Source organism: Sceloporus undulatus, chromosome 1 (genome assembly GCF_019175285.1).
Source record: "Sceloporus undulatus isolate JIND9_A2432 ecotype Alabama chromosome 1, SceUnd_v1.1, whole genome shotgun sequence".
In the NCBI taxonomy this organism is placed as follows: Eukaryota; Metazoa; Chordata; class Lepidosauria; order Squamata; family Phrynosomatidae; genus Sceloporus; species Sceloporus undulatus.
Genome location: NC_056522.1, coordinates 226,768,843 through 226,795,935, shown reverse-complemented (window position 1 = coordinate 226,795,935; position 27,093 = coordinate 226,768,843). Strand labels below are relative to the sequence as shown.

The following is a 27,093-nucleotide window of genomic DNA, read 5'->3' as shown; positions in this document are numbered from 1 at the left end:
AGAGAGAGAGATGGCAGGACATCCCCATAGCCAAGCATCCTCTGCCTCCCCAGAGGAAGACCCATAGGGCTCACTGCTCTTTTTAACCTCCATTTTTGGATTGATTCCTATGGGGAAAGAGGGAAGAGAGAGAGATGGCAGGACATCCCCATAGCCAAGCATCCTCTGCCTCCCCAGAGGAAGACCCATAGGGCTCACTGCTCTTTTTTAACCTCCGTTTTTGGATTGATTCCTATGGGGAAGGGAGGTGAGGGATTTCAGTAGCCAAGCCTCCCTTTTCCCTCTTTCCTGGGAGCAGCGCCTCTCCCAAGCCGTCCAACCACTGAGTGGCGACGTCATCAGAACACAGCCCACAAAACGTAATACAGCAAACCGTTCTGAGAACGGTTTCAAGAAAAAGGAATCACAGTGCGGTAAACTGCCGTTCTGATCACGTTCTGATCACGTTTTGATTACTAATGCGGTAATATCCGTTCCAGGAACGTTCTCATCACGTGATGATACGGAACGTTCTCAGAACGCAGTGCGATAATCTCCTTTGTGATTAGATGAAACAGGCTTGGTTGTTTGATTTAACTTTCTAATACACTATCAAAGTAGCATGGGAAAATTTCCCTTTGTTTCCTGTCTCCTCCCCCCCTTCGGTTACTTGTAAAAGTTATGAGTAGCCAACGAGATAAGTAGCTAAAATTACTGCCTCTTCTGTTGAGTGGAGCTTTGTGAGCCACGTCAGGAGAGGCAAGGTTGTTGTTTGTGTTTACTTCACATCCAGCTTATAGTCAAGTTTGAGGCTTTGTTTGTGGAGACTGTCCTGAAGTAGATCCTGATATTTAATTAAAATGACATTAAATCACATTGAATTGATGAGAGCTGGCATCTCAAAGAAAGGTAATTGCCCATATTGGTTTTTGTTCAAAAATAGAGCTGCTTGGAAAATGTGCAGCCAACACAGAGTGTCAAATCCATTTATAGATCAATATGTGAAAACCATTGAGCAGGCAGGCATGTGAAACAGTAACACTTTGCATTTATTTCTTGTTTTTATGTTGCATTAAGTCTTACAAGATTAGCAGCATCCAAAATATTTTGACTTCTGTATAAATATATGCTTTGTTTCATGTTAAATGACTCTTCTTTCAAAAAACGTTTCTAGTTCCATAATCCCCTCCCCCCCCCCCCCCCCCCCCCCCCAATAGCTGCAGGTAGTTTTAGCTGGAAATGGATTATTTCTTTTTTGGAAATATAATTTAAACACATTTTACAAATAACATATTTTAAAGGAGGGTGTGTTCTGGGGAAATGATTTGTTTTGCTCTCTACTTCCTTCTTTCCTAGGAGAAAAATAAAACTTACATAAACATTTTCTCAAGCAAAGTTGGGCAAGATACCCATAACATTCTGTTCTCTACTGAAACTTTCCATTTCAGATCATGAAAAAATATTAGTTCTTTTAATCTTCTTTACCTGCTCATCCATACCACTTTCCACCTTGTTTTTTATTCTTGGAATAAGAACTGATTTTCTCATTACTTCTTCTGGGGTGCGCCATGGCTTTTTCCGGCGCGGCTTTCAGTGTATGCTGAAAGCCGTGTATATGCACCTGTGTATGATACGGGTTCACTGTACATTAACTTTCCTGCTGGATTAGAATACCAGCTCAATCAAAAGACCTGTGTGCCCTAAATTAGATTATTGGGGCTTCTATATAAACATTGTAAATTAGTCAGATTGAACATTCAGCTACGGGTAAGGCGAATTTTACTACAAATTTGCAAGTGATAAAAAAAATCCAGCGATGGAACGTGTGTAGCATTCACTTAACCGCTTGGCAGGTTGCTACAAAAAACCATCTTACCAATTGTGTCTGTGTGTTTGTGTGTGTGAACTTCATTTCAGTTCATTTTTCAACAGTATTTATCAACATTTGCAAATTCTAAATGCAGGGAAAAGCGCAACTGACAGATTTGTCCACCCTATTACGAAGTGGGCATATGCACACCATATGGGATGGGTATCATTTTAAACAATCCTCCTCACTTGTATATAAAAAAAAAAATTAAAGTGATCATGCACTGAATACTACAATAATTATATCATCATTCATATAAGGAAGGATTAAATATTGCTGTTTTGATTGTCACTCCACACACATTTCTGTGAAGGATACTCACAAGTATGTGTTGGCCATAGTGTCCATAAAGTTGTAGTTATTGTATGTAATAAAAACAGAGCAGATCCTATCCAGACATTTTAACTCAATATTGTATTTCTTTACTTCCCCCCACCCCAAAGTAAACCAGTCTACTTTATTCCTATATAAGAGAAAATCAGTATGTCAAACCAACACAGATAAACTAGTCAACCAGTTTCCTTTGTTCTGAGAAGTATTAACAATGAAACAACCAACTGGGGCTTTCAAGAACCTTCAGCCACAACAAACCCAATTTTCATATGTGTTGAAAACTTATAAGTCCTGGATCTGGTGGGCATGGAGTCTACTTGACCCAGGATCACTGAGGGCAGGCGGTGTGGCCATTGCGGGGGCCACATCGAATGAACATCTCCCGGTGACTAGGGGCTCATTGGAATATGCGACTGACCGGTTGCATTTATGCAAGAAGGTTTTTCCGTTGCCCCTACATCATGCTGATGCTTGGTCATGACCAAGCAACATTACATCAATCAACCGGGGTATTGATTGATGTTTCCAGATCCAGGCCTTATGCTTTAGGCCATCCCTACCCTTTGTTCTGTTTGTTAATGAAGTTGTGGCCTTTTCCTCCAATTCTGTGTTATTGTCTTATTGGGTGGCTTCTTTCCCACAGCAACAGTCCTGCATTTCACACCACTACTTCTGTTTCTGTTCCAATTGTTGTTGATATTTGCCGTCAAGGTGACTTTGAATTATGGTGAGCTTATGAATGAGAGACCTCCAAGGATCCTGACCATCAATTGCCTTGTCCAGGTCTTGCAAACTCAGGGACATAGTTTCCTTGATTTAATCTATTATCTTGTAGTGCCTTCCACTTTACCAAACATTGGCCCCATACAGACAGGCCAAAATAAAGCTGCTTCAGGTCACTTTGGAGATATGCTGTTTAAATGAGTCCAGAAGCCACACGAAAGCCATGTTCCACTCTGTATGGGAACATATTTTCTAATAAGTTCTGATGTCTCATACTGCATTCAAAGTATGGCAAGCTCAATTTATATGCCTTTTTAGTGAGACTTCAGACCTTGTTTTTCTCTAAATAAATAAATAATTTTTATTTATATACCACCTTTCCAAAAAGATCAAAGCGGTTTATAAAATTACATAAAAACACATAAAATACATGAATGATTTACATAAGCAAATAAATAAATGCCTAAACAGTACATAGCATATACAAACTAAAATTCCATCCCCCATCCCTTAACGGAAATACAACCATCATTAAACATTAAACAAAATTACATAAACAATTACAAGATGTTTGTCTTTTCTATAGCGCATGGTAGAACCCTACTCCAGCACCACATTTCAAATGGTTATGAGGATAGGTATTAGGAGGTTTTTGCTCATTTTAGGAGTCAGATTAGGAGATAAATTCCTGCCAAAATAAATTAATCATATTTCATATATGACCATGATACAGTTATTCTGTAAATGCAAAGGGATGAAATGTTGTAAGCATATTGTTATATTTTTTTAATACGGGAGAAAAGCTTTAATGTGATTCCGTATTTTCATAATATGATTTATATCCCTCCTTTTCTGGAACAGTTAGGTAAGTTGATGCCTACTCAAGTCTCTGGTTTTAAAGGCTATAAGAATTTTGATCAGCATGGTAGGACTGCTTTCTTCTTGGCATTTTTCATTTATTTATTTTTTACAATTACATTATTACATTTCATAGCAAACAAACTCAGTATAATATTTAAAATATATGTTGAATTTACTTCACATGCCTTGATAGAAGGAGAAAGCAGTGTGGCTTTCTTATTATACCAATACAAAATCTTATATAATAGCTGCCTTGAATCTCATTTTGGGAGTAAGATGGGATAGAAATCCTCTAAATAAAATGAATAATAAATAAATTATAGGAACTTCAGTTGCCACTGCAATGGTGATGAGGATGGTGAGGATGATGATTTCCTACTCAGGGCCATTATTATCATCTTCTAGCCAATACCTAATACAAGAAGTTTTTGAAAAATTCTAGTTTTTCCAGTGTTCTGATGCCTCACGCTGTGAAGATCTTTTACTCTGTTTACAAAGTACAAATTAGTCTTGCCAAAGGTTCTAAAAGTTTACTTCTTTTGCTTAGATCCTAACACTTCAAAGGAAGATGCAACTCTATAAATTAGCAAGCATGCCATTACAACTGTGATTTTAAACTTGAACATAGCAAAATTCGTTTATAATTCACTACCGATTGAATGCTGCCACAAACGTATAGAGGGGTACTTTTTTGGGGGGGTAAAGTTAGTCCTCTGATTACTAATTTGAATCAAAAGCTCTAACCTTGTTAGCATCTGGACTTATTTCCATAATAACAACCCCTTCAGAACCTACAAAGTAATGAATAATTGACAACAAATGAAATGTTTTGATAGTTGTCGGCACAAAGCATGTTTAATGTTTTGTGTTGCTTCCTAGCTAATTATGTAGATGACACATTTGTCAGACCTTGACTGCCATTAGAAACGTGTTTCCAGAGGGGAGAAAAACAGGCTATTCATAGAGTAATTAACTAGAATGCTCAATGACCTGTGAGAGATTCAAATGGCTGCCAGTTCAGACATTGTTTTGTTACAGAAGCAGAGGGGTAATTAAAATTCCAAATTACAGTGCTATGATGAAGCATTTGTTTGTTGACAGTATACTCTTACTCTAGTTTGTTAATTCTTTTTTAAAAAAAATTGTTTCTAATCCATTTTATAGCTTTAGGAGTTCTGTCTTTGAATTTACTGACAACTAATATTATGGTAAATTGCTCTTTCGAGAAGTACTGCAGGCTTTGGCAGTTCCATGAGAGCACAAGGTGGGTGGGATAGAATAGCAGCTCTTTCCCCTAAACTGACATACCATGTGCTGTCGCCGAAACGCCACTAAACTGCAGCCCATCTTGTGAAATGATATGTTTATAATTCTGCACAGAGGAAGATGTCTAGTTGCAGGAGAAAGCGATTCAGAGAGAGGGATCATAATCAAACAAATTGCGAAAAGTGTCTTAAAATGTTACCGCAAAGCGTTAACCGAATCAGTTCAATGATGAGCAACATTTAGGCAAATGTTCTTCAGGGAAACAGATGTAGTTGCTGGGAAGGAGTATTGTAAAGAGGAAATGTGAAAGAAGGCTCCTAACTATAACGTGGTATTTTTCTTTTCTGATATCATTCCTTTTGTATAGATGTCCATAGCAAAGAATTGACATAATAAGAAATGGTCATTCTCTCCTCCTCCCCCCCCCCCCCACACCAAATATAGCAGGGAATTGATTGAAAGAGGGCAAGGTGGTAAAGTTCTATAACAATGAATTTAATGTGAGCACAAGTGAAATATTTATTTACTTTGCCAAAAGTGAGAATATGATTCTGTTAAAAAGATCTGACAGAAGTAACATGGTGTTTGATGCAGGGAAGCTGACAGCGGCATGGAGTGAGCGCTGATTATCCTGAAGACACTGTCAGCTAGGATTGATTTCTACTTTCTCCCTTTATGTAACGGTTCCTGTAATACAGCTGACCCCGAATCACGTTACCTTGTCATCTCTCTGAATGGATCAAGAAGAGATGAGCTGAAAATAGCTAGGCACTGACCTTGAACTTGCCAGAACAGTGAGAAGTGACAGTGGCTCTGTGTGTGTGTGTGTGTGTGTGTGAGAGAGAGAGAGAGAGAAGGTTTCATGTACAAAGACAGCCAAGCTGCTTTGCAGTCAAGTTCACTGTAGCAGCACAAGGGGGCAGAGCAGCATTAGAGATTACAGGTAAAGCTGATATTCAAATTGCTTTCTCCAAAAGTGCAGGCTCGCTCCTGCCAGTCAGCTCTCTTGCTTCCACATTAGTAAAGCCTTTTCTGTAAACGCTGCAGAAGGCTTAAAAACCTGACTAAAATTGAAACTTTTATCTTAAATAATTTGAGTAGCACTTGCCCTGTGACCTCCTATACCTTTGAACCCCAGGTGGAGTTGTACACAAGTCCCAATTCTTTAGAAAAAAGAATGCCAAGTGCTTTCACAAATGGCAGAGTATGCACCTGAGCTCTATAGTCCGCTGTTTAGATGAGCTATCTACCCTTCAAAGCCATACTGAGAGGGAATTAAGAACTAGAATTACATGCAGGAAATGGATTGAATACTGTATTTGGTAGGTCTTCTACATTTTTTATACTTTGAATCTAACATTTTTGTGCCATTTTAGTATGCAGATTGCCTTATAATAGATCTCATGTATTCGTCTTAGAAAAGATACACAACACAGAATGCTGGAATATAGTCCCCCCCCAATTGCCTGTTACCTATAAATAATTATTAATATTTAGTTTTCTCTACCACATTTTTAAAAAAATGTAAATGGAATCTTAATATCATTAGTTTCTGATATCTATTGTATCGAGGCACCTGGCTTAAGTGGTTGCTTTTTTAAAAAAATCAACATTGTTACAATTTGAAATTGTAGCTGCTGCAAAATTTGAAAACACTGAATTAAACATGTCAGTTAAGAACGTAACAGTGTAGTTCAATAGAGAAAAAGGAAAAGGAAAAAGGAAATGTAGATTAAGATTTTGAGCAACTTATCAAAGCCTGGCTTTAGTGCTGGGCTCTAGAGTGGGAAGTATTCTTGGAAGCTGATGGTTGGGAAGGAGTTCCCTGGTGTTTGTGTGGTATATTGGGTGTTTTGCATTGGATCAATGAAGTTTCAAACAGGAAAACTGCATATTCCAAACTGTAATGTTGGGCTGCAGTCATTTTTTGAACTTGGCAAATGGTTGTTGATAACGTGAAGGTGTACAAACCCTCCCCCAGGACCCCCTTCAGCACCTGACTGCAACAAATGTACTGTGTATTACACACATTTGATTTGCAGCTTCTAGCTTCTTAGAATCATTTGGCTCTTAAATGTATGTGTCCTTCAGAACCCAAGTATCCCATTCTCTAAAGAGATCCTGATCCTGATACAACCTGGTTCAAATATGTAGAGCTAGAGGAAAAATCGCCTCTAGAGATTTGCTCCTGCTTTCATTGAGCTAGGCTTTTAATAAGGGACCCTATACCCTGATGGACTGGAAGTGAGTTTATTGCTACCATCTGTTTAATTGCCCTCACAGTTTTCTTTGGGGAATCATGAAAGTATTTTACCCTGCTTTTGAATCTCTCTGGTTCTTTTAAAAGACTGGGTAAAGTACACATCAATTTCCAAAGAGTATATTAAAAACTGATAAACAGCAGCATCTCTGAACAGTAAAACTCAAGGAAAACAATTTTTTAGATGAATGTTTGTTGTTGGTTATCAGCAAACACCATGTTTGCTGTACACGTAAATAATCAGACTTATGGGCTTTTTTTTATTGGTCACATTTACTCTCCCCCCCCCCCTTTTTAAAAAAAATAGTTGATTTTTCTGTCCTGTCTCATAATTTCTTATTAAGTACAATTTATGGAAATAAAAGAACTTTCTTCAAAATAAGAAGCATGTACCTCATAGAGGTTTTGATAGTGAAATAGAGGGTACAACAGGAAGAAAATTCTTCTAAAACATGGCCACATAGCCCAAAAACCCCACAAAAAACTATGGTACAGCTGGAGCTTGAAAGATCCCAACCTTTTATCTTTTATGGACAGCTAAGGGTGCATCTACATTGTAGAAATAATGCAGTTTAATGACACTTTATTTAATTGCCATGGCTTTATCTTACAGAATCCTGGGGTTCGTAGTTTTGTGAGGCACCAGCACTCTGGCAGAAAAGACTAAAGCTCTAAAGATAGGATAAACAGGTGTTTAACTTTAAAGATAGGTCTTACCGCATTCACCCGTCTGCAGCCCATCTGCAACCTGGGCTTATCCCATGGCTTTTCAATCATGGGAAAATACCATGCTTCAAAAGCCATGGGACAAACACAGATTGCATAAGAACTGCAGACAGGCTCAGATGGGTGAATGAAATAATACCTATATTTAAAGGTAAATGTGTTTTTCCCATTGAGAAAATGACAACATAAAGCCTGTGCTTTCTCTCTGTAGTATTACTGGCTTGCATTTTTTTTTAAAAAAATCTTTCCTTTTTTAAGGAAAAGGAGAAGGGTCTTGGTGGGTCCTTTCATAGCTACCATCTGAATCATTTTATGATAATGACAATGTCCATCACAGTCTTGAGCCCCTTACACAAGTGCTGTTCACTTAATTATAATGTCCCAGCCTCCGAAGTGTGTATAGTTTAGGATCAGACCAGCATCACTGGGTTATCACTGCAGTGCACATGCAGCCTAGACCCCAGATCAAGACTATTCTTGTGATCCCTGCCTATTCACCCCAGGTCCTTGCTCCAAAGCAGCCATTCTTTTCTCTTTGCTGAGGACTCGGAGAAAACAGGCCAGATCAGGTGTGCTGCAAGGCTCTGATGCAAATGATCATCATAAATGGACAAATGAGAGCAACAGCAATAAGACAGCCATGGCAGAGAATATGATAGCTGTGGTGGGATCAGCAGCAGTAGCAGGGACCCTTAGCATGCTGTGAGCTGGTGCCAGACCTGTTGGAAGTTTGTTGTTGTAGTTGTTATTTTAAAGAAGCTATTAAAATTGTGTTTGTCATTGTTGTTGTGTGCCTTCAAGTCATTTCCAGTCATGGCAATCCTAAAATGAATCTATCCCCTGAGGGTGAGAGCATATGACTTGCCCAAGATCACCCAGTACCTATATTTTCCCAATCTAATAATACTTATTTTAAATTTAAATAATAAATATTTTAAATAATAATGCTAGATGCATTCCCTTGACATAGCTCCCATCCATACCTGTAGTGCATAAGTTGTAATGTAAATATTGATCCCAGAAAATGTATCCTAACATACTCAGTCATAGAAGAAATGAGAACTAGGATATTGGCAAGTGTCCAGGTTTTCCCAAAAATGGTCATAACAATATATATATATATATATATAGTTTGCACTTCACAGTGCAAAGTAAAAGCTATCCATTTCCATATCCATTTTACCTACCATAATAACCATTTTAAAGAAATGTGCAAATATATTGATCTTAAAAGCAGAGCTTGAAAAAGTTACTTGTTGGAATACAACACCCAGGTAGTATAGGCAAAAGAAGTATATTTTCCAAGTTCTTTCAAAAGTGCTAATGCACTCTAGTGTATAAATTGCTGAGGTTTTTTTATTACAGCGCTCTCTTGCCATGAGCACATGCATGAGACCTTCATTCACTGGATAAAGGGACATGGATGTGATAAATAAGTAGCTCTGCTCTTGTTTTCTTGAAGTTTTTATTAAGAAATATTGCCAACTCTACGTAAACATCAACACAATCTGTGGGAATTGCAATACTAAACATAGACAGGAAATGTCTATCAAAAAGAGTGATGACAATGTGGAAATTTCCTTCTTGTAACGTTAGTTTTGTTTTATTCTTCCATTAAAATTGGGACAATCAGCTCCCTTTCATGTACATGTCACGTTCAAAATGTCATTAAATTAGAGATATATAGGTACTGAAACTGAGAAGATTTGATCAAATTTCCCACAGCTAGTTTTGGGCACCTGACCTGCATACTTTCCCACAGGGAAAAAGAAAGCTCTGTTTCTCTAAACTCCCAATGAGAAGGGACATGTGTCTCCTTGCATTGAGTTACATTACATCACATCATTTGGCACAAAGTGACTCAATGCAACATGACAGGAGAAGTAAAGAGAACAGATTCTTTTAAACCTTGATTCATATATTTCCTCAGCTACTGTTTTAACAAAATGATGGCAGTAAAGACATAATGAACTTCTTATTTTGAGCAAAGAATATAGAGTAAAGAAGTTGTCAGTGTACCATGCACAGTCATGTTAAAACAGGTATTAAAAGTTCTGCTAGATAATACTCTTAGGTTTGTTGCACAGACCCTTGTTGAACACAACATAGTGGAATGAAAAGGTTTTGATTCTTGCCTGAAGTGATCTATATTTTTATTTAAATATAATAGATTACTGTGTCTCCATAAAAGGAGAGGTAAATATAAATTTGACATAGGTCCCAGTTCATCTGAATATTAACGGCTGCTTTGCAGAAATAGTCACAGAAACACAATTACTGCCCATTGACTAATACAGTGGTGCCTCGGGTTACGAAATTAATTCGTTCCGCGGCCGCTTTCGTAACCCGAAAAGCCTTCGTAAGCCGAATTGCCATAGGCGCTAATGGGGAAAAGCCGCGTTTCGTGCGAAAAAGCCGAAAAAAGCACCAAAAATTTTCTTCGTATCCCGAAAAAACATTCGTAACCCGGAACAATGATTTCCTATGGGATTTTTTCGTATCCCGAAAATTTCGTAACCTGGGTATTTCGTATCCCGAGGTACCACTGTATGGGCTTGAGGTCCCACATTTTTTCCCATCCACATAGGTAGGGAAAGTAGAACCGAACCCCCATGGATGGCAACAGCCCTCTGAATACTCAAACAGGCTGGTGGGCCAGATATATAAGGCTGCCTTCTGGTGGATGGGTCCAGTAACTGCACACACAGTATGCATTTATGCAGAGAAATCAGCTCCTAGCTGTAGCCGAGTTACTGTTAGTGAATAAATGTACTTTGGTAGGCACTTAAGTAAATCCATGCCCACATGAGATATTATGTTATAGTGCATATAAAATCTCTTTACTGCCACCCCATGGGACAGAACAATAATTGGAACAAAAGTGAAACAGATATTTATTAGGGCTTCCCCTTCTATCTTCTTATTTCTAACAATAAAAATATTCTTCAGAATAAGAATTATTAGATTGGGAAAATATAGGTACTGAGCCAGTGGGAAGCATGGCTTCAATAAGGGGAATTTTGTCAGAAATTGAGAGGCCTCAAGATAAACACAGTTTTCACTGAGAATCAGCCAGCTAGCTGGGGCAAGAACAAAACATGGGAAGCTCCATCATTGAGAGTCAGTATATTGTTCCATTCAGTTTAGCACTGTCAGCAGCCCTCTAGCGATTATCAGAGCTCTTTCCCAACTGTCTTCGGGGATGGTTGCATTGGAACCTGGGACCTTCCATGTACACTGTGCCTCTCAGTTATGGCCATTCTGCTCAAGTACTAAGCGGAAGGACTAAAGGAGAGTTCTAGAAGCCCTGGTCTCACCTCCTTTCTCAGTTGGTTAAGTGGAAGGATGGTAGGGTTGAAGCTGAAAATTCTTCTCTGTAATTCCTGTCTTTCCCTCTTAGCTTTCTTAGATGGAAGACTGGTTGGGAAAGGTCTAAGACTACAGTGAGAATTTTATACCAAATTCTTCTTTATTTTTATCTGTTCTGGATTTTTTTTCTGATGAAGTTGGATGTAAAAGGATAGTATTAGTCTGTGTGATGGGTCTAATCTGGAAGAAGGAGTGAATTTGACAGATCCCAGTTGCTTCTCCAAGAAGCTCCTAGAAATTACTAGTTGAGAACAGGTGAAGGAGCAGGGAGAGCCATCCAGCCACACAAATCCTAGTCTCTTGCAGCCAGTGCTTGTCTCATGGAGATGCTTCACACGGCTTTACCCATCCTTTGTTCTCCCCAATGAGGAAAGCATGGAGTAATAATAATAATAATAATAATAATAATAATAATAATTTGTTTTATTTATATACCGCTATTCCAAAGATCATAGCAGTGAACAGCAAGTAAGCTAATTAGCAAGTAAGCTAATTTGCCCCCAACAGTCTGGGTACTCATTTTAGCGACCTCGGAAAGATGCAAGCCTGAGTCGAGCTTGGGCCCTTTTGCTGGTCTTGAACTCGCAACCTTGTGGTTTTGAGTGAATGGTTGCAGTACAGGCATTTCACCACTGCGCCACCAGGGCACCTGGTAGAAGTATCCCTGTAGTTGGTGCATTTGTGAGAGGGTGCTTCACTCCACCCAGGCTTTCTTGGACAGAAGACACCTATGCCTAGCAAAGCCAGTGATATGATATTGGCAGTGTAGCACCACAGAGAGCTGGGGGTGGGAAAATCATGCATGCCATTCCCCATTTTATCTCCTCACACCTGGTTGAAGCGGCATCAAGTAATGGTAATTAAGCCATTCTTAATTTCCTTTCCTTCTACCAGTAACTTGCAGGGCAAGGATGTTTGTCCTATGAGAATCAGTGAAGAAGTCTATGTCTGATTGTCCCATATGCTATGCAAGTTCATATCCTTGCATACAGACACCAAATTAGATATACAGTATTACCTAATGTAGTACTTCTTAGGCTTTCTGACATGAAGGACTAGCATCCCACCCCCATGTGCTTGGGACCTGTACTGTATTTATATCCATTGGGTAAAACTGTTTCTTTCTTTCCTGGAAACTTGCCATGGAAAAGCTGGTGATGGCTCATGAATTCTCACTGGTCCATGGACAACCACTTTGAGTAGCACTGTTCTAATGGGCCCAAAATTGATATTTTGTACCTATCTGATTTTTTAAAATTATTTTTATTTTATTTTTTTTTTGCTTTGAAATGCATGTTTATTAAGCACTTTTCACCAAATTTGATATTTAGATCAAGAATGACATCTTGAACACTTTAATGCATGTTTGAGAATGATTGGCAAACTTTTCCAGAAAATAATTTGGAGCCCATTTTATAGTGGAACTCACTCAGGGACAAATTTTTAAAAATGTCGATACTAAGTTTAAATGCTTGTTTCATTCATAAATGAAATCATCAGTCTCAACTTGGAAAACACTGGGCAACCCACATGCTACCAAGCTACACAGCAAAGCACCCCCTTCTCAGTTTGGAGGACGTCCCCCTCCCCATTTCTCCAACCTCCTTTTTTTGCAAAAAATATTGTAACTTGCTGAAAAGCCTCCTAGTGGTTGTTGTGAACAATTTTACCATGTTTTTTTTTTGGGGGGGGGGGTTGAGAACAATTTCAATATGTTTGGGGGATTACTGACCTGTTTTAGGCTTAGAAAGTGTCTTGCTCTCAACTAGAATGTGACTAGAAGTTACTTCAGGGCAGGGGCACCTTAACATCCTCTCCTCACAATCTCTAGAAGGTTTTTGTGTTTTTTTTCAGCTCCCAAAAAAAAAAAAAAAAAAAAAAGTGGGTCCCGGGGGGGGGGGGGGGGGGCACATTGGGGGCACAGATTACACTTTGCCTACTTCTGCCCTAGCAACTACTATGAATGCTATACCTGGTAGATTATAACTTCCATTAATATATAAATCTCAGTTTTCTATTGTTGCAGCTATAAAAGTGGTAACTGAAATTATATCTTGTTTATTGATCCTCAGCCAGATGCTCTTATCCAGGAACTTTGGCGGGTTACACACCGCCAAAAAATACATATTCCATACGTATTAGGGTTAGGAAGGGGCGGTGCTTCCGCACCCCCCCTAACCCTAGTACGTATGGAATACGTACAATATGGCAGCACCCCTTCCACATGGGGGCCGCCATATTGACGTAACGGACGCTCTGCGTCCGCACGTGGCGCACCGGAAGTGACGCCGCAAGTGCGCCCTTTGGCACTCGTGGCACCTCTTCCGGGGCCCGAGAAGGAGCGTGATTTCTGCGCTCCTTCTCTGCAGCGTCTGGGAGTCGCGCCGTTTAAAGGCTGCATCTCCCAGACGCTGCAAGCGGCGGCGGAGCCAGACCGCCGCTTTTCGGCGGTCTATAACCCGCCTTTGTTACACTTTAAGGTCATAAATAGTTGTCTACACAGCTTAATAATCAGAAAATTCTAACTGGCTCACATATGTGTAGGAGGTGGTGATAATCATCTCTTATAGTTCTTCATTCCATCATCATCAGTACATTCTTTGATTGTTTTAATAAAGCATCTCAAAGAGGACCAAAGCTCAACTTTAGGATTTATTAACTTGTATTTTTTTTTCTAATGATTGGTACCTTAGACAATTGTTTGTGTCTTTCCCACATACTATTTCCAAAGCCACCCTTTCTATAGTCCTTCAAGGACCCATACAAGCCAACTCTGAGGTGATGCATAGCTCCAGACAGAGTAGGCCCTCTATCAGGGAGGGAGCATGTGCTAGATGGCTTCTTTTCTTCCTGTCCACACACTTTTATCCCTCCTTGCTATAGGTGATGTTTCTGTAGGGAGGTCTTGGGCACATCCTTGTGTGAGCAATGAAAATGGCAAGAATAGTGCTCTGATAGGATCCAGGCCCCTGTTGCATATGTCAATCACACATAGAGTGGTTTGAAGAATTCAGTGTATGAGAATTCCAGGATGAACTGGACTCGTCTACTAATGTACATGTTAGAACTAAAGTTTTCCCCTTTCACACTTCCCAAATGTTTAATATATTCTCATATATTCCTCCATTAGGAAGAAAGGCCAGTTCTTGCTTGAATTCAAAAGCTACTGCTGCAAAAGTTTCAAAACATGTTTGTATGTTCCAGAAGCATTCTCAGCTATAGATCTGGAAAACTCTGATAAGAGAAAATGTTTTCATAGTTATTTTATTCCTTATAGTAGTGGGATATGAATCATATGTCCCTGCTTATAAGGCACATGATTCATAGACTATAGCTATAAGAAACAGGTTCTGATTATTATCAGATTGTAACAGTGCAAGCATTGGAGCCCTCTCTTTGCTACTGTGGTTGCTGATTAAAAGAAGAAACTGCAGGCATTTTAAGCCAGTATAAAAGCATCACAGTCCACAAAAGTGATTCTTGGCAGCCACTGCATGCTACGGCCTTTTTAAAAGTTCCAAGATCTCCTGTTTCTTCTTGTGGATGAGATCTGTCCAAAACTCAGCTGTGTCAGCCACTTACATCCTTACTTCAGATACTTGTCAAACCTCAAATCTTGACTTACCCACTTAGTGCATTGCCTAATTTTTCATCTGCAGGCCTGTGTCCCATGTCTCTTGACACTGTTGGGTGGAAAGTTCATAATTAGCTGTTATATCTTGATTAATGTGGCTTGGAATAAAATGTCACAATCCACCTATCTTATTTCCTTAATGTGACACCACTGTTCAGGAGGTATTTCTTCCAAGCAAGCCATTATATTCACCTTGCTACCATATTCCCCCTTTCCTAGCATGCCAAATCCATAGAGAATTTATAATGGTTTAGGAGGAACCAATGCTTTCTTTTGTCCCAAGTTAGATACATTCTTTTAGACTTCCTACTATGTAGCTCCCAAAATCAATGTGTTCTCACCAGTCATTATTTATTATGGTTTTAGTTTCAGGTTTCGAAAACAATTAAGGAGAACGTTTAGTATGAAAATTACTGTAATTGCTTGTTAATTGAGGTTATCTGCTTCACATTATTCAAAAAGCAAATTGTGTTGACACTTGTACCCAGAAATGATTACTTAATAAACAAAGTCAGAATGCATCACAAATAAAACACGGCTGTCTGCTGATGGCTACATTCATTTGGTATGAACCATTGCCAGGAAATATTGTGTTTAAAATCACAACTACAATTGAAAGACAATCTTTCTAGTTCTAGCACATGACACATTTCATGTAGTAATCAGGTAACAGAATGCATATGCAAACATACTTTATAAGCATTCAAATATAAATGATCCCCAAAGGTTTGGATGCTTGATGCATCCATTTATTTGCTAGCATCCTGTTTTCAGAATGCCGAAATATTGTTTCGTAATACATTGAATTTCCTTTCCCAATGAAAGCAGGTCTGTCAGTCCAACGAAAATGATATATAAGGTCAAGGGCATCCATAGAATGGGGTAGGCTGTTGTGCAGACTGAGAGCAAAGGAGCTTCCTCACAGAATGTGATTCTACCTTGTTTTTAGGAATTTCTTTCCCTAATAGTAGAATCTTAGTGTCATAGGTCTGGAAGAGACCATAACAACTATTTAGTCCAGCTCCTTGCCATGCAGAAACTCAGTTAAAGCTCTCTTGAGAAACAACCATCCAACCCCTACTCCACAGAAGAAGAGTCCACCACCTTCTGAGGTCATCTGTTCCACTGTCTAATAATTTTTAACGTCCAGAAGTTCTATGTAATATTTAGGAGAAATATCTCTCCTTCCAATTTGAATTATAAATTCATGTTATAGTCTCTATGACAGAAGCATACAGGCTTATTGTATCTTCTGCATGGCATCCCTTCAAATGTTTAAAGATGGCTATGATGTCACCTCTCAATCGTCTCTAAATGAAAGATACCCGGGTCCTTAAACCATTCTTAATAAAGCTTCATTTCCAGACCTCTGACCAGATTGGTTGCCTCCTTGTGACATATTCCAGCTTTGGGGTCTTTCCCCCACTTCAAAGTGCATCTCCTTTACCAACCTCCCTCACATTCTCTACTTAGTATTTTTCAGGGACTAGAAAGATTGTTATGTTGACCAGGAATGGGAAAGTCCAAAGATATCACCAAATATGATTTTGGCTTCAGAACAACTTCTGTCATTTGACAGTTTCACTGATGTCATGCTTCAGTTTGATCATTTAGCAACCAACTGTGTTATTGTATGTGGATGAACTGGAGAATATTTTGAGTCATAGGTTTAGTGATGACCCCATTGGTATAGCACTCTACATAACTTGTGCCATACATCAAATCTTTAGTTTCACATGGATCTTGAGATGAATTCATTATTCCAGCCTGATCCAAAGCCAGATTTACACAGTGTTGATTAGTGAGGCGTTGGGTGAGTCATGAGACAATTTCAGAACCAGCCATACCTTAGGTAACTGGCTTAATTTTGTGTCCATCATGAAGGTACTACTGCATGTGAGATAATTTTATAAAATATTCAGTGGAGGTGTGGGATAGGCTGGGACAAATAATGAAACAGATAGTTTAGCAGGCCCTAGGAATATAAGCAAAACAAAAACAAAGAGAATAGCCTAGGGATGAGTAAGACATTTGTTTCAGAAAATGTTACCAAAGTGTGCCAATTTCTTCACAATTCAGGGGCAGAGCACTTGAGACTAAAATAATTCAAATGCAGGAGAAATGAAAACACATATTTTCACATCTTGATCTAAGGTTTCAAGTGCTTAATTCCTCAATATCCCTGGATGTTTAACCATGCTTGTCATGCTGGATTAGTTTTACCATCTCAACCTGCCTACCCCATCCCACCTCCTGAGTGTATTTTGTATCAGTAACCTTTGCACATGCTAACAAGTATATACAAAAAAGCAAAAAAGCAAAAAAAAAAAAAAAAAAAAAAAAAAGTCCTTGCCTCACATGTTCTGAGTACAAAATTACTTTATTTTATTTTAGTTTAGTTTCATTCACTAGTTCAGTTGTTTAAACTGGTTAGATAAACCTGCAATTCAATAAAAATAAAACAGTCTTTAAAGAATGTTCCAAAGTAGATAGGCATAGATGTATCACCTTCACATTACAGACAGAGTACTTCTGTATATGGTTTCTATGCCCCTGGTCAAATTTCAGAAAGTGATAGGTTCTTGACTATTTTTATGATGCCATGATATTGTCTAAAGGACCCAGGGCAAGGGTAGAAGACACATTACATTTTACCCTTCAGCTGGTATTATGCCAAGACAGCTCTGCAACATTTATCTTTAGGTATTTGCAAGGGCAATTCTAAGTAGCAACTGACCTGGGTGTCTCATGATTACAGTACAGAGAAGCAAGAACAAGCCTTCTGGATCTCCTATTAATTGTCTAGAAAAGTAGATTTTGACAAATGCCACAGCATCAAAATTTGCTGTTGGTAGTAGGAATTGACTGAAGCCGCACATAGTTCATTGGCACAACACAGGGGCATAAGCAACTTTTCTGTGGAAAACTAATATCCAGGCAGAAAATCTGAACGGAGTATTATATACATAAGCTATGGGTATGTAAGATATTTACATATTCCTAAACATCAGCAGTGGTCAACACAATAGAACAGTGTTGTTTCATTGCATGTATGGGCATATACTCATACAAAATCAGTAAGTGTTGCTATTGTCAGTTCCACCTAGGAATGCAGGCATCATTGCTCCCACAAATATGAATTCTGTCTCCTCAGTGAAATTGCTCCTCAGTCAGCAAATTTCTAGTATTACAGATTTTCTATTAGAGTAATTTCTAATGTGAAACATTGAAAAAAATTGATGCCTAGAACACTCATGTTTGCTATGTTCATATTCTCTTGGTAACATTGTTTGCCCTTTTTCTTTGGATGCTTAAACTATAATCCAATCCACACTGCAGAAATAATCCAGTTTGAGACCTCTTTAACTGTCCTGGCTCAGTGCTTGTGAATCCTGGGAACTGGATTTTATTGTGGTACTAGAGAATTCTCATTTGGGGAGCACCAGCCTCTTTTGTCCCACTCTATAGCTATATCCATTTAACCTTTTAGACATCTCAGTTGGTCAAGATGCCTCTGAATTGCAGGGGTACACTATTTAAATCTCCGTTTAAAGTTTGATGTCTTCTGCTCTGCTCTTCCTCACCTATAGCCTTAACAATAGTAAGTATTTTTATCTGCCCTCTTTCGGTTCTTTCTAACTTCAGGAACCACTGCAAAATCCAGCAAAAGTGAATTTTCACAGCAGTGCTTCTGTGACTATTGATTTTCTCTCATATGTTTTTCTTCTTCTTCATGTGCCTTGCTCTCAGTGACCCTGAGACTCAGCTCTGTTGTGGACTTTGTAGCCCCTGGCAGTAGAGTCGGGGGGAGGAGGCATCAGCTGAGATGCAGAGCATGCATAAAGGAGAAGATGTGTAAAGACTGAAACGACATGGCAGCTGAATCATCTTGTTGCTCATCTGGGTTACATGTTTAAGGCGCGAATGGGAGGTAAAATTGTGATATGTACGTGAATAACACTCAACGGGGTGGATGGTTTTAAGATATATGGATGCTCAGTCACATAGCAAGGCCAAAGGACAGAATGCCTTCGGTGTCCTTCCAGTCAGATTCTATCCTTCTGGCTTAAAAATCTGAGGATCTTGACTTAGAAAAATACAAATCACAGAGCTCATGTAGACTGCTGAAAAGAGGAATAACAGGTTAAGAAGTGAAGTCACCATGCTGTTCTATAACCACATCTAGTTTTAGCTACTAGGATAAATAATGTATGTTTGCACATTGAGTAGTGTACCTACAATGCTGTGTTATGTGCACTTGGCCATAAAAATAATGTCTCACTTGCCATATGACATGTGTATCCAGCAATCAGAAATCTCTTGTTTGTTGAACAGTCATGTATGCCCTGTTTGTTAAAACATGTGCAGCTACAATATGAGAATTGTATGGTTTTGTAAGGCACACTTAGATTGAATGTTAGGCTCTTTTTACTGAAATGTTCCTAAGGAGATTTTCACATTGCCAAAAGTGACAGCAGCATAGCGGGATGCTCCCATTACTATCGAGCAATTGCACAAGGTCATCAGATTATGTTGTCATAATCGCGTCATTATCCCATGAATAAAGAGGAATTCTAGCACTTCTTTTCATTCATGGAGAAGTCCCATGAATTAAAAGTAGTGCTGGAATTCCTCTTTATTTGTAGGATAATGATGCAATTATGGTGATATCGCACAATGTCATCTAACAAACTTTGCACAATTTTGCAATAGTGGCAGGAGCATCCCGCTATGCTCCTGTCACTTTTGGCCATGTGAAAATCTCCTGTGTGTCAATAGGTTCCTGAATTGTCTTTTATGCCTTGGAAGTCTTGTTGTTTGTTTTATTGTGTTCTTTCTAGTTCTGACTTGTGGCAACCTATGATGATCCTAAGCTTTTCTTGCTAAGATTTGTTCAGAGGAGGTTTGTTGTTGCTTTCCTTTGAGGCTGAGAGGGTGAGGCTTGTCCAAGATCAACCAGTGAGTTTCCATGAGTGAGTTGAGTTTCGAGCCCTGGTCTCTAGACACATAGCCCAATGCTTAAATTACTACACCATTCAGGTTCTCCTTCACAGGGTGCAGCTACACTGCAAAAATAATTCAGTTTGACACCACATTAATGGTCATGGCTCCATTCTACAGAATCCTGGGATTTGTAGTTTTGTGAGGCACCAACACTCTTGGGCACAGAAGGCTAAAGATCTTGAAAAACTACAAACCCCAGGAGTCCATAGGATGGAGGTACAACATTTAAAGTGGTGTCAAACTGAAATTATTTCCACAGACTAGATGCACCCTGAGCATTGCCATCATAAATGGAGCCCCAAACTCTGTGGCAGTACAAAAGGTGAAATGGAAATCTTGCAATGAGCTTATGAAAAAGGAGAGAAAAATTAGAAGGGTGCAAATATTTCAGCCACTCGCTTGTGATACTAGCTTGTGTCAAACTTCATTATTTCTACAGTGTAAATGCACCCACTATCTACAAGCATAAAAAGCTGCAGAATAACTTGTGAGTAGCAGCCAGGGAGACTTGCTCATGAATAAATTGTTGTTGTCTAACCAGGGGGCACTTTAAATGGTTGGTTGTTTTCCTCTTGAGTAGAACTCACAAGTGACAGCCACCAAATTCACTAATACATAAAATGCCTTCCTCTTTCTCACCCTAAGGGTGAAGTGTTTTGTGGATTTTGCACTGTGGGTTGGTGCAGCTTGGAGAAATTTGTCTATCTGGATCCACATCAGGCAGCAGAAACCAAATCTTGATCACTGATGGACTTCGGCTGGCAAAGAAGCCAGGATAGAGCCTCATGAAGGAGTACAGCAAGCCAGAACACAGCCAAAAGAACACCCAGAAAGATAGTAGCGGGGTCAGATTAAGTCTTTCATATGTGGCAGCAGATAGCTAGATGACAGTGTGGAACCTTGAAGGAACAGGCCAAGTGGGCTGGCAGGGCTCCAGTGTTGCCAAGTCTACCAAGCAGAATTAAGCTAGCATGGCAGGGTAAAAAAGTTGAAACTCCTGTTAACCAGATACTTGTTTCTTTTCAAGGAAGTAGACATGTTCAGGAGCCAGCATGGAGTAGAGGCTTGAGCATTAGAGACAAGGATTTGAATCCCTGCTGGGCCATGAAAACCTTTTCGGTGACCTTTGGTGGGCAGATCACACACTTTCAGCCTCAGAAAAACATGTTATAGGTTTGCCTTAGGATGGCCATCAGTCAGAAATTATTTGAACACAATCAACAACAGCAACAAGTCATTTTAATCTATTACAGCACAGAAAGGAAGGAAGTGGGGGGAGGGGGTAGATAATTTATTTTTAATTTTTTATATTCATTTCTAAGCTTACTTTTTCCTGGAGTGGGACCCAAGAATCAATTAGCATCTAATGACAAAAAGTAAAAACAAAGAATACAGAATTTTAAAAAGGGGAATCTAGCAGCATCTTTATGACCAACTGATTTACTTTAGCATTTATATGAGATCAATCCAGTTCTTCAGATGCACTGATGGAGTGAGATTACAACCACAGGTATTTAAACCCACTTATACAGTTGTGTGGTTTTGGAGAAATAAACAGGAAGAGATAGCATATCAAAAGAGCTGCTTCAACTTACAAAGACAGGCTCTACTCTAGTGCTAACAAAAATCTATTAACAAATATATAAAACTAAACAATAATCCACAGATTTGAAATGCTCAGTAAACATTCCAGTTCTCAAGAAAGGGGGCACAGAGATTGCAGTAACCACAGGAGCATTGCATTAACTCCCCATGTAAGCAATGTGATGTTCAACAGTCTACAAAAATACTTTTACCATATATGAAGCAAGAAAGGCTAAATGCCCAAGCTGGGTTCAGCAAAGGAAGAGGCGCTAGGAATCATAATGCAAACATGGAGTACACCAAATTATTTGAGTAGAAAATCAGCCTGTGCTTTATATATTATAGCAAGTCTTTGACTGTATAAATTATGAAAAACTATGAATTGTTCCTAAAGAAATGGATTTGATTGCTCTGAAATGCTTAAGACAAGAGGCTACTGTCAGGGCAGAATATAGAGAAACTGAATGGTTTCCAATTGACAAAAGGGTCAGGCATGGGTGCATTTTTATCATCCCATCTGTTTAATTTGTATGCTAAACATATAAAATAGGATTATATTGAGAGGAATGAGGCATGAAAATTAGAGGAAAGAAGATCAACAATATAAGATATGGAGATGAAACCATACTACTAGCAGAAAATAGCAAAGACTTAGAGGTTTATGGAAGAAAGTCATGGAAGAAAGTGTGAAGGCAGGTTTACAGCTGAACATTCAAGAAAACAAAAATTATGATCTACATACTTTTAAGGTAGATGATGTAGAAATTGAAATAGTTCAAGATTTTTCATATTTGGGCTCAGTCATCAATCAAAGTGGAGACTGCAGTCAAGAAATCAGAAGACTAGGACTTGAAAGGGCAACTATGATGGAACTAGACAAGATCCTGAAGTGTAAATGTATATGATTGAATGCTAAAGTTGGAACTGCCCATGCTATCATATTTCCCATTGCTATGCATGGCTGTGAAAGCTGGACTGTGAAGAATTTGAAAGTTGATAGGAAGAAAATCAGCCTATTTGAAATGTGGTGCTGAAGAAGAGTTTCACTGATACTGTAGACTGCTAAAAGGACAAATAAATGGGTCCTAGAGCAAATCAATCTGAACTCTCCCTAGAAGCCAAAATGACAAAACTGAGACATTTGCACTTTGGCCATATGAGAAGACATGACTCACTAAAAAAGACAATAATGCTTGGTAAGGTAAATGGCAGTAGGAAAAGAAGAAGACTGCATTTCCAATGGATAGATTCAATCAAGGAAGCCACAGCCTGGAATCTGCAAAAACTTAGCAGGGTGGTTGATAACAGGGTGACTTGGGGATCTCTTATTCATAGGGTCACCATAAGTCAAAGACAACCTTATGGCACTTAAGAACAACACCATAGCTCTGCAAGAGTATTGAGGTGAAATAGGATACAGAGAGATGCACATTGTAACCCTGGCCATAAACCTTCCAAGATCTGTGTTTTGTAAGACAATGCAGGCCTTTGAAGTGGCTAGTCTGTTGGTCTTGAGGTATGAAAGCAATAAAATCTGTCTACCTAAAAATCTATTCCCTTGAACTAGGAAATTTTTCAGAGAACAGTTCCTTGTTACATATATAACTGATGTAAGAACTGATGTAAACCTGGAAATTAATATATTTAGTATGCCAAGAAGCCATTGTTTCTGTTCACACTACTGCTAATAGATTGGAATGTATAAATGTATCTCAATTCATATGTTTCTCTTTCCAATCTTCTTTTATTTTTATCCCCCCCTAAAAAAAGCTTCTTGTATCTCAGAAATTAAATGTCCAAGAATGTTGATTATCCTTTCTTGTTCTCCTTCTAGTAATATCCTAAAAGCAGCAGCCTCATTATGTAGGGATCACTGTATCTACTTAAACGCAACATTAGCTCGATACAGATTAGAAGAAAGGGGTGGCCAGAGGCCACGACAATGATCCACTGCAAAAAGGAGCTCCAAAATAGAACTCCTTCCCACGACAACTCCAAGTCGCCATTTGCGCCCTGGGGCGTTGTGGTGATGTGCCTTGTGCACTGCACCTTTTGGACATGTCACACAAGACACATCATGAATGTGTGTTCCATATGGTCGGTGCTGCGTAAAGATGGCGCCACCCATACATGCTAAAGTTCTGGAGCATGCTGCTCACTCCGGAACCCTAGAATTGGCCCCAGGCCACTGCAAAGTCATGGTCTGTACTGGGCCTAAGAAAGACCTGAGGATTCAATCTCAGAAATCCACCTAAAGCTCCAAACAATGGAGATCTGCCAAGTGATCAAGTGGATGATGCAGCCAGCCCCTTTTTGCTCCTAAACCAGGGGTAGGCAACCATTTTGAGCCGGGGGCCGGGTTGCTGTCCCTCAGACAACTGGGGGGCCGAAGCCAAAAAACAAATAATTAAATATTTTTTTTAAAATTAAATAAATAAATAAACTGGGACAAATGTAGGACAAAATTTTCAAATGGAGGGCACTTTTTAAATAAAAAATGGAGGACACGTGAAAAAAATTGCTGATTTTTTAAAAAATGTTAAGATAAATGCATGTTTCTGAGGCTTCTATAGACAATTGCCCCACCATGCCCCTTGCGCGAGACGCCAAAGGCCCCGGTGGCAATCGGCGGCAGGACCGGGCTGTGGCCAGTCCCAAGGCCTCACCGGGCCGCAGGTTGCCTACCCCTGCCCTAAACCACACTATCCTGAAGTGCTCAATTCAACCATGCCATAGTCTTCCATCACTAAATATGATCACCTGAAGTTTAAGGTGGTTGTGAGTGGCATTTATGATCATGGCAATAGTGCTTCAATTTTGTAAATGTATCAGGGCTGAATATAGAGCAGTTATGGATCTATAACTCCTATGTTATGAATCCATAACTGCAATGCACGATGCCAGCCTGCTTATATAAACTGCAAACTTGTGTTTCTTGACACCAATTATTGTCAGCATGTTATTTCATAGAATCATAGAATCATAGAGTTGGAAGAGACCACAAGGGCCATCCAGTCCAACCCCCTGCCATGCAGGAAATCCAAATCAAAGCATCCCCGACAGATGACCATCCAGCCTCCGTTTGAAGACCTCCAAGGAGGGAGACTCCACTACACTCTGAGGAAGTGTGTTCCACTGTCGAACAGCCCTTACTGTCAGGAAGTTCTTCCTAATGTTGAGGTGGAATCTCTTTTCCTATAGCTTGCATCCATTGCTCCGGGTCCTAGTCTCTGGAGCAGCAGAAAACAAGCTTGCTCCCTCCTCAATATGACATCCCTTCAAATATTTAAACAGGGCTATCATATCACCTCTTAACCTTCTCTTCTCCAGGCTAAACATCCCCAGATCCCCAAGGCGTTCCTCATAGGGCAAGGTTTCCAGACTCTTCACCATCTTAGTCGCCCTCCTTTGGACACGCTCCAGTTTCTCAATGTCCTTTTTGAATTGTGGCACCCAGAACTGGACACAATATTCCAGGTGGGGCCTGACCAGAGCAGAATATAGTGGCACTGTTACTTCCATTGATCTAGACACTATACTTCTATTGATGCAGCCTAAAATCGCATTGGCCTTGTTAGCTGCCGCATCGCACTGTTGACTCATGTTCAACTTGTGGTCTACTTGGACTCCTAGATCCCTTTCACATGTTGTCTCCTTAAGCCAGGTGTTCCCCATCCTATATCAGTGCATTTCATTTTTTCGCCCTAAGTGCAGTACCTTACATTTCTACCTGTTGAAGTACATTTTGTTAGCTGTGGCCCAGCTTTCTAGTCTATTCAGGTCATTTTGAATTTTGATCCTGTCCTCTGAAGTATTAGCTATTCCTCCTAATTTGGTGTCATCTGCAAATTTGATAAGTATTCCCCCAATTATTTCCTCCAAGTCATTGATAAAGATGTTGAACAGTACTGGGCCCAGGACAGAGCCCTGTGGAACACCACTGGTTACTTCTCTCCAGGATGAAAAGGTGCCATTGTTGAGCACCCTTTGGGTTCAGCCGGTCAACCAATTACAAATCCACGTAACAGTTGCCTTGTCTAGCCCACATTTTACAAGCTTGTTTGCGAGAATGTCATGGGGAACCCTGTCAAAGGCCTTACTGAAATCAAGATATACTATATCCACAGCATTCCCTTCATCTACCAAGCTAGTAATTTTATCAAAGAAAGAGATCAGATTTGTCTGGCATGATTTGTTTCTCTGAAACCCATGTTGACTTTTTGTGATTATGGAATTGCTTTCTAGATGTTCACAGACTCTCTGTTTAATTATCTGCTCTAGAATCTTTCCTGGTATTGATGTCAGACTAACTGGCCGATAATTGTTTGGATCCTCTTTCTTCCCCTTTTTGAAGATGAGGACAACATTTGCCCTCCTCCAGTCTGCTGAGACTTCTGTTCTCCAGGAGTTTTCAAAGATATTTGTCCAGAGAAACAAGGCCTGATTAGTACATGAGTAGAAGAAGAGCCAGAGCTCTCCGGGTAGAGCTCAGAAGGAATTCTACTTGAAATCCTAGAAAGTTATTGCTATCAATCAAAGTTGACAATACTGGGCCAGAGTGATCATGGCCTGACTAAGCATAAGGCAATGTGTAACAAGATCTTAGAAGGGTGATGGCTGGGAATTCACCCTTGGATATGTTGAGGACTATACCAGCTGTGAAGTTAAAGGCTTTCATGGCCAGCATCCATAGTTTTTTGTGGTTTTTTTGGGCTATGTGGACATGTTCTAGAAGAGTTTATTCCTAACGTTTCACCAGCATCTGTACCAGCTGTTTGAAGGGAGGCAGGGAATCCTGTTATAACTCATCATGGCTCCTAACCTATTTAGACCACTTCTGAATTGAGCACTACAGTTACTGTGCTTTTGCCAAGTAATTTTGAGGCATGTATTCATCTTGGTCTCCAAATAAGCTGTCTCAGGGCCAAAGTAGAGGATATGTTAATTCCAGCTGTTGCTTTGCAAAGGTACTTACTCAAGTGGTGAAATACTGTACTGTTTTATCATAGCAAGTGATTTTCCTAGTATATTTACATTTAACACATTTATTTTATGATTGATTATTCAAAGCTAATCATGGACTTAATTTGCAAATCTGATGGCTGAGACACAGGTGTCTTGAAGAAATCCACACATGGGAGGAAAAACAGGTTAGTCATGGGACATATGCATCCCCTCTTAATGTCTAGTCTAAATGACAGTCTGAACTGCCTTCCAGACCCTAGGTTACAGCATTACATTGGAATTGAAATGATGCTCTCCATGGTGTGCTTTCTAGAGTTGCTAATTGATTAGTAATATTTGCTTTTCTTATATATCCTCTATCATACAGGTAAATAGAGAAAAGGATGCTCATCATGTTGAGGTTTTGTTTTGTTGTGCTTCCTCCCCACCCCTTGCCACTCAGTTGTTATATTGGCCTCACACAGTCAGGCCAAAAGAAGCAGTTTCAGGCCACTTTGGGGTTATGGCGTTTAAATGACA

General features: G+C 39.5%; 1 protein-coding gene across 3 annotated transcripts in view; it reads left to right on the top strand.

Moving 5' to 3' along the window:
- The window catches only part of ARHGAP15 (Rho GTPase activating protein 15), a 558,688-nt gene that overhangs the window by 21,607 nt on the left and 509,988 nt on the right, over positions 1–27,093 (top strand). Inside the window, exons 1-2 of one of the 3 annotated variants that reach the window (XM_042466424.1) lie at positions 18,840–18,952; positions 26,680–26,759. The exons of 1 other annotated variant lie outside the window; for it this stretch is intronic. The gene's annotated coding sequence lies outside the window, so the exon portion shown is untranslated. Of the gene's footprint in view, positions 1–18,839; positions 18,953–26,679; positions 26,760–27,093 lie in introns of those variants that run through there. One more of the 3 variants, XM_042466423.1, reaches the window with a different exon arrangement.